The 8,839-nt window shown below is 43.9% G+C and overlaps 1 protein-coding gene across 2 annotated transcripts in view; it reads left to right on the forward strand.

Moving 5' to 3' along the window:
* Positions 1-4,249, forward strand: part of Cdk15 (cyclin dependent kinase 15) — a 99,422-nt gene extending 95,173 nt beyond the window's left edge. For both annotated transcript variants that reach the window (XM_027396989.2, XM_027396990.2), the window contains exon 14: positions 1,238-4,249. The gene's annotated coding sequence lies outside the window, so the exon portion shown is untranslated. The remainder of the gene's footprint in view (positions 1-1,237) is intronic.
* The last annotated feature ends 4,590 nt before the right edge of the window (positions 4,250-8,839 follow it).

Consider the following 8,839-nt stretch of genomic DNA (forward strand, 5'->3'; position numbering starts at 1 on the left):
ACCGAGCTGTCTCTCTACCCCCAATTTTGTCCTACTTAAGCAGCTAGAAGGGAGGGAGCAAACCCCACCCCTCTGAGACTTTCTGACCTACAGGGAACTTTCAAAAGGAACTACTACCTGGAGACATAAAATTGGTCACAATGGAAAATCAGCTGGCTACATATGTGAAGTTCAATTCTAGCAGTAGGGAGAAGGCAGGTCTAGCCTCTATGGGAATGACTTCATGATGTCCTTAAGCCTCTGCCCTCACATGGAGATGAAACCTGTTGAAGATGAACCACGACTGGGAAAAGCCAGAGCAATTCAACTGTTTAATAGATGGCAGGGATCTGTAACACTAGAGAGTACTAGAGTTAAAGAGAATAAGATCTGTGATCGCATGGACACCGGAGGCCTGCAGATCTTCTCCCCTGAATTGGATTTATGCTAAAAAAAAAAAAAATCACTTTTCAGGAGAGTCAAAATGTAAATTGGGGTATTAGGACTTGAGAAACGGCAGCAGTTCCTTAAAATGAAGACTCTTGGTAGAGTCACAAAAATATCTGCTCGGGACTTTTAAATAGACACTGATGTCGACAACAAAGGAGAGAGGAACTGAAGTGCTCTGCTTGCCAGCCATCACCAGGCACTGTCGCAGGCCCTTCTCGTGTGTCCCTTTAAAATTTGCTGTGGTTCCTCCTAGGGGTGTAGTGAGTTTCAACTGTGGGTTGTAAAGTCAGAGAATTCAAAATATTTACTGATAGGTCTCACTCTGTAGCCTTGTCTGGCCTGGAACACACAGAGATCCACCTGCCTCTGCCTCCCAACTGCTGGGATTAAAGGTTACACCACCACACTGTGGCAGTGGTGCCTTTTGTGGCTGGAGAGATGGTCAGTGCTTAAGAGCGTTGGCTGCTCTCTCACATGGTCAGGTTGGATACCCAGCACCCAGAGGTGCTACAACCATCTGTCACTCCAGTCCCAGAGAATGAAGCCCCCTCTTCTGGTCTCCTTGGGCACTGCGTGTTCATGGTACACAGACAGACCAGCAGACAAAACACACATAACAACCCACATGCATAACAATAGATAAAATTTTAATGACTATTTTAAGATAATGTAATCCTTTATTATTGCCTTTTAAAAAACCAAAATGTGGAGTTCCATCACTAACTGCAGTAGTGTCTAACAATTTTTCTTTATTCAATCTGTACTCTCTCACTCCTTTTCATTTTGTTTATTCTTCATTCCCTTTCAGGACTGTTTCGTTGTGCCAGCTTACTATGAAGCTTCATGCTCTATTCCATTCTAGACCAGAAATCTTTATTCTCTCTTCTGTCACCTGGGATATTTAAAATACAATATTCAAGGCAAAGACATAATACATGAAGAGAATTTAATGGAAGGTTATTGCTGTTATTGTTACCTAAACAAACAGACATGAACTGAGGTGGCGTGAGAAGAGTCCTTCAGAACAGTTTCAGCCATTTGGAAAATTCCCTGGGCCAAAAGCTCCATTTCTTTACAGGACAGATTGAGACAGACAACTGGAAATTTCTGGAGCCAGAACTGGTGCTTGCTGAGGCCTGCCACATTTGTGTTCCTTACAACTCCTCCCAACCCAAAGACTTCTGTGACAGGGGAGGATTAGTGTGGCTTAGAGAGGTCTCCAAGGAAGGTGGTCTCTTGGATAAAGTTGTCAACGGGTGGGCTTGCTTGGGACTATTTGTGATGGTCCCCAGGGATGCATTCTTCCTCCTTGACTGGCTTTTGGGATGCATCACTACTTCAGTCTGCCCAGATTTTAGGAGGTCACACTGAGCTGCTGGCTAGAGTTGAGTTTCAGTCTATCACCTGCTACTGAGTCCTAATTATCTACAGTGATGGCAAAAGCAATGAGGAACCTAAGCTTCCACTGATGGTACAGATACTGGGGTTCCAGAGATGTAACTCAAGCTCTGTGGCACCAGCAGACACACATGCACACGCAGCACCCTCAGCAGGAGACACTGCTGACACTTGTGCCTCCTAAGGAAGCCTGAAAAACTCAAATTACTTCATCAAGGAGACATCTCATGAAATAGTAGCCTAGAAACCAGAGACCACAATGTATCCTTTAGAAGAAGGAACCAATTAAGAGAGAATTTTAAAATGGTAACTTTCCAACCAGGGTCTGAGATGGAAGAAGGGAAAAAATACATGCATTTACCCACCCCCAAAAAAAGCTGCCTTTGTGTATATTAGCAAGCAATTGGACAAAGTCTGCCCACTGCACCTGCAAGATGAAACAGTGTGGGCTGGACAGGGCTGGCAGGGTGTGTGTGCAAAGAACAGATCTTATTCAACCTAGAAAAAAAATGCCACTAGTATGGTATCATAGAGGATTTAGACTTCAGTCCTGTTCTGGTCAAGGATTTATGTTGATTGTTTGAATAAATCAGAGAAAATACATAATTTATTCATACAACTCACTGGGGGAAAGGTATTGTTGTTATTCTGCTGTAGACGTGGAAACTGAGGCTCGGCACTTGGGTAATTTCTCTAAGGCAGCTGCCAGAGTTCAAGTGCAAAGCTGGGGTCAAACTATGTCGAGTGTCTGAGATCTTTCTGGCAACCACAACTCTATCAGATTTGTAGACTGTTCTACTGTTGAAGAGGCAGCTGATGTTTCAGGTTGGATCATGATTCAGAGGACTCAGCAACAGCAAGTCAAAACAATACTTATTCCTGCCTGTTTTTTTTTTATCCCATTTAAATTCTTACACATTGGCCTTAAAATGCCTCCAACTTAAGTAAGGCTATGACTTAGTGGAAAGTGGTTGTAAGTACAAGGTGAATTAATTATATAATCTATCGGCCCCCAACAGATAATGCCAATCCCTTCAGGCTACAGAAATGAAATACTAAGACAAGACTATGCACCCCAAGAAGAGCAGCTTAGTCTCTGATCTGGGCACATTTAAATCAGGAAGCTTGGCTCCACCTATCACATGCCACACTCTAAAGGAAGCATCATGTGAAATGGATGTGTACTGTACACCTATTAGTTTGCAGATCTAATCTTCTATAATCTTCTTAACAATACTAAGACATAGTAGAGTTTACAGAGAATACTCAGAATCAGATATAAGTAGCTAGGATTTGATGCACAAACTCTGTCCCCAAAGCCTGGGCTTTCCCCAGCACACCTCCAATTCTGCTGCATGCTACCAGGACAAGACACATGGAGGAACACCTGTAAGAGAAAGCCAGAGACACTCTTTCCAGTAGTAGGCTGTCACAAAACAAAGGGGCTGGATGACTGCTGGGCCACTGCAGGGTTAGCACAGACTGCTGCTGCTTTGGGAGGGTCAGCAAGACTCACCAACCCATGAATACAGACTAAGTCCCCTGAGCTGGCTCACCTGCCCATGAACAAGGACTGAGTCCTCACCACAGTGGTGGCCTCCTCTGCCTCCTGGATGATGCAGAGAGTGATAGCCAAGAATCCTAGTTGGAAGTTAAAACAGCTGGTCTTTCAGATTCTTGAGCATGACCCCTGAACAACTGTGACAGATCACACTGGGTTTCTGTAAGATCCAGTTGCTGCAAAAATAGGTGCAATTGTTTTATTTTCTGTATATATGTTTCACTTATTGGTTGAGGAATAAAACACCGATTGGCCAGTAGCCAGGCAGGAATTATAGGTGAGACCAGGAGATGAGGAGAATTCTGGGAAGAGGACACAGAGAGGCATTGAAGGAGACGCCATGCTGCCAAATGAGTAACATGCTGGATTACAGGTAAGCCACAGCCTCGTGGCAAAACATAGCTAATAGAAATGGGTTAATAATTAAGAGAGAGCTAGCTAGTAAGAAGCCTAAGCCACTGGCCAAACAGTTTATATTTAATATAAGTCTCTGTGTGTTTATTTGAGACTGAAGCACAGCAGAAACAGGTAGAACAGAAACTCCAACTACAATTTCCTGTGAAAGCATTTTTTTAATTAACTTAACAAATTTATCCTCTTTAGCTAGGTGGTAGTTGTGAATGCCTTTAATCCAAGCACTCAGGAGGCAAGAAGCAAGCTAATCTAAGTTTGAGTCTACAGAGTGAGTTCTACAGAGTGAGTTCCAGGGTGGTCAGGGCTACACAGAGAAATCCTTCTTTGAAAAACAAAACAAAAGCAAAAATTACCCTCTTTAATTCTAAGTGGAAAATAAATTGTGTTTGTGCTTTTTCTCCTTTAATAAAAATATTAATAAAAATTATGTATACAGCTCTAAAAACATTCAAATTTTCCTTCACTCCTTGATGTTGTGAAATGAGCATCCCTGCTATTTATGCATTTTTCCTACCATGATTTTTGTTGAGACCATTCCTAGAGATGCATTTAGCTTTTAAAAACATAATTACTTGTATTCCATTTGATTAGTAACACATAGCCATTGCTATCGTTCCTTTAGAAGTTCTGTTTCTGGATCATACAGTACTTCCTGACTCCTTGGTGGGGAGAACAACATGATTTGTTCTGCCAACGGCTTGTGGGAGGGAGCGTTCAGTGTCATTTCTGGGCCCACCCTTCCCTGGATAACAGTGCAAGGTTTTCCAAGTTCACTTTGTTTTGTTGTTTGGGGCCACATGGGCCAGATGAGCCAAGGAGGAGGAGATACAGGACAGAGCTACCAAATCACACACACAGTGGGAGAGAGACATAAAACTTTTTACTTGGACTGGAGGATAGGTGAGCGGGTAAAAGCCCACAGTGCTCTTGCAAAGGACCCAAGTTCAGTTTCTAGTAGTTCCCAACACCCACATCAGGCATCTCACAACCATGCATGACCCTCCCCATATAAAATAAATCGATATTTTTAAGTCAATAAGTGGGATTTAATTAGTGGGCCAACAACACAGGAACCCACTCCTGTCTTCTCTGGATCTTCAGCACAGTGGTCCTCAGGCTTGAGCCTCAGGCTGGTCTGTATCACTGTTCTAAGATCACACAGCATTTCCAAGCTACATCAGGAGCACCTCTGTCCAGCAGGACAAGAAGGGATTGCTTCCAATGGAATTAAATATCATTCCACTTAAAATTCTTAAATTTTTAAAAATTTTTAACAGGGGGTGGTGGTCTCACTCTGTAGCCTGAGCTGGCCTGGAACTCACGGTACTCCTCCTGCCTCAACCTCCTGAATGCTGAGATTACAAGCATGAGCTACCATGCCCTGCTTCATGTGTGCTTCTCTTTACCTCTAACTGGCCACACTGCCATCTCTCCTCTCCCAAATGAAGATTATTCAGAGTTTCTTTCTGACCTGAGGTAGAAATGCAAATACAGCTAGGGTGATGTCACCCAGACACTGGCTCCATGCTGTTTGAAGCCTGTAGCCATCATAACTGTAAGGCAAATAAATCTCTTGCTTTATAACATACCTCATCTCAGGCATTTTATTATAGCAACGTAAAATAGACTAACATAGTCGAAACATTAGTGGATGGAAATTCGTAGCAAGGGGAGGTATTGTGGGGGGGAAAGGCAATAAAAGTTGGGAAAAGCATTCTGTGGTTGTGTGGTCTACACAGCAAGATACTAAGCTGGAGTGACGGGACTGCAAGGATGGTTCTGTGGTAAGAGCACTGGCTTTTAAGATAATTGTACAAGAAGTAAATAGGATCCAGAATTCGAAGGGAACCAATCTAGAGCATTGGAGAGAACCAGGGGTGGCAGTGCACACCTTTAATCCCAGCACTCAGGAGGCAGAGGCAGTCAGAGCTCTTGAGTATAAAGGAGCCTGGTCTATTAGAATTCTAAGCCATCCAGGGCTACATCGTGAGACTTTTTCACAAAGAAAAAGAAAAAGGAAACAAGAGAAAAGCTTAAGAAGTGTGACTTATGAGGTAGAAAGAAGCAAAGGAAACAGTACACAAACACAAATATTAACAGGGGAACTGGAGAGACAGCTTAGCAGTAAAGAGCATTGACTGCTCTTCCAGGGAACCCAAGTTTGATTCCCAGAAACTACCTGGCAGCTTACAACTGTCTATAACTCTAGACAGTTCCATGAAAATCCTGCTGGCCTCTGAAGACACATGTATGTGGTGTACAGACATACACTTGCAGGCAGAATATCAATACATATAATAAAATAAAATTTAAGAAGATATTAACAAGCTAAACTGGCTGCAGAATCAGGCAGAATTGGGTTCCTTTTGCTCAGATCTGGCTCTGCCACTTAACTGCTTTTGCAAAAGGCTTCTTATACTGCTTGTACAAAGGGCTTCACATAGTGCTTGTGCAAGGGGCTTCATGTACTACTTGTGCAAGGGGCTTCATGTACTTCTTGTGCAAGTGCTTCTTGCTTCTCTGAACTAGCACTTCCTCTTGTTCATTCGTTTGTTTTCTGAGACAGAACTCACTGTGTAGCACAGGCTGACCTCAGGTTTCTGGCAATACTCCTGCTTAAACCTTCCCTGGGATTACAGGCATGAGCCACCTTGTCTGCTCATCTCCTTTTTTTTAAAGTGCAAATGACAGTCTCTCTCAGGGAGCTGCCTGCAAGCAAACAAACTACCACCCTGGAGTTGTTTTAAACAGTGCCTGGTGCATAGTAGGTGCTTTAAAAACTGCTTGTGATAATAGTAGTACAGGTGGTTCTGGGGACCAGTAAAGAGAAAGGGAAAGAACACAGAGGAGAGAATTATGCAAAAGACCTAGGAAGGAAGGCAAGAGGACAATAAGAAACACAGTCTCCAGAGTATGGCGGGGCTGGGGCTGGGGAGGGTGCCCTCAGCTGCTTCTGCCTCTGCTGTGCCTGGGTTTGATCCTGAGCCTGGCTAGGTGTGGTCCTGATGCAGACACTAGGCTTTCATGGTCTGAACTCATGCTCTAATGCACAGATTCAAAACTAATGACCAACGTTTGAAAATACAGACATATTACTTTCGACAGACAGGCTCCAATCCCTGCAAACTCACATGAAATAGAAGAATGACAATAGATTCCCCCTCCCTCCACCACATCTTTTTGTGTTTTCTTTTAGTTTTGTCATTTACTACGTTTAAACACATTTGGGGAATCTAAGAGATTCTAACAGTGCCCACGACAATGGCTGCTCAGGGCCACAAGGCTCTGGAAAGACAATTCCCCAAAAGGGTGCCTGGGGAAGGCTGATAAAAGACCTAAGTTGGGTCATGTGACAGGTGTCACTTGAGTAAGATACTGAGGCCAGAGATAAAAGCCCACTCCTTCTGGTCACATGACACAGCTTCATTACGCTCCCAGCAGGGGGCCAGAGAGGCTGGATGCCATTTTTTACTTATTTATTTATTTGTGTTTTTTCTTCTTATTCTGTGATAATGAGAAAATGTTTAAACTCCCATCTCTGTGTTTAAACATTTCTTCCTGCTGACAGCAGCGGGACGCCCTTGATCAACTGTCAGATTGGAAAGTGCAATTTTTCTGGAAAGTAAACAGTGTGTTAGCTGGTGGGAAATAATTCTCTGTTTATTGGTAGCTGTTAGCCTGGGAGTGATGGAGCCTGGTGACAGCCCTTGTCAAGCGAAGAATAAGAAACAAGTTCGGAAATACCTTTAAGACATCTCTGACAATAAGGCCTGACGACTTTCTGATAGAAATGTACTCTGAAAAAGTTAAATTAAACCCAGTCAAAAAAAAAAAAAAAAAAAAAAAAAAAAAAAAAAAAACTTTCCCAGTGTTACCAACTTCTGGAGATCCTGTGGCAAAATGGGCATGGTATCAAAGCAAACACTCAGCATGCAGCTGTCAGAGGATCCTTGACAGTCACTGAACTTGATGGCCTGCTTTACCACAGGGAAACTGAGGCTAGGGCACAGGCCTAAGCCCGTCTCACCAGAAAGGGGAAAGCATAGCAGTCAATATAACAGAGAAATAAGCTTGTTTTCTTATAAAATCATGCATGGAACTGCCTGATGGGAGAGACCTGCTCTGCCACCTGAGGCCATGGTGATGTCTGTGCCCATGTTCCTACTGCTCCCGGGGTCTATGTTGATATCCACAGCCAAAGGCTATGCAGATGTTCATGGTCTGTGCTGCAGTCTGAAGCCAGCAGCTGCTCTTGGGAAAGTTGGCCCTACCTACGGCCAACAGAGGGAGAGAGCTGGTCTGGTGGTGTGAGCCCAGGAGAGCTGGCAGGCTGACCAACTCAGCTACCATCCAGGCCCAGGTCCAGGGCTCTGAGTTGGCCTACCCCAACATCTACCTCATCTATGAACGGCTGGAGTGTGTGAAGGGACCAGTCCTCATAGCCGCAGGATCTCCACGCCTCAGGGATAGAGCAGGATACCCAGCTTCTCTATGAACGTCCAGTAAGTATTGTTGGTGTAGCAGAAGCCAGAGACCTTGAACTAGACTCATGACTCATTGCAATGAACATTCAAAAGGAAAGCTATTTGGGCAAAAGAGTATACTGCTATGGTAGTTTGAATGCAATTGGCCCCATAATCTCACAGGGAATGGCACTGCTAGGAGGTGTGGCCTTGTTGGAGTAGGTGTGGTCTTGTTGGAGGAAGTGTGTCACTATGGAGGCAGGCTTTGAGGTCTCATACATGCTCAAAATATTGCCCAGTGACTAAGACCATTTCCCGTTGGCTGCAAGATGTAGGACTCTCAGTTACCTCTCCAACATCATGTCTGCCTGCATGCCACCATGGCCCACCATGATAATGGATTGAACCACTGAGTTATAATCAAGCCACCCCAATTAAATGATTTCCTTACAAGAGTTGCCATGGTCATGAGGTCTCTTCACAGCAATAGAAACCCTAACTAAGCAACTGCTATATACGCACACAACACTAACAGTTGTGTGATGGAGAGGTGGGAAGGACACAGCAGTGGATT

The sequence above is a fragment of the Cricetulus griseus genome, chromosome 2 (genome assembly GCF_003668045.3).
Source record: "Cricetulus griseus strain 17A/GY chromosome 2, alternate assembly CriGri-PICRH-1.0, whole genome shotgun sequence".
Taxonomy (NCBI): Eukaryota; Metazoa; Chordata; class Mammalia; order Rodentia; family Cricetidae; genus Cricetulus; species Cricetulus griseus.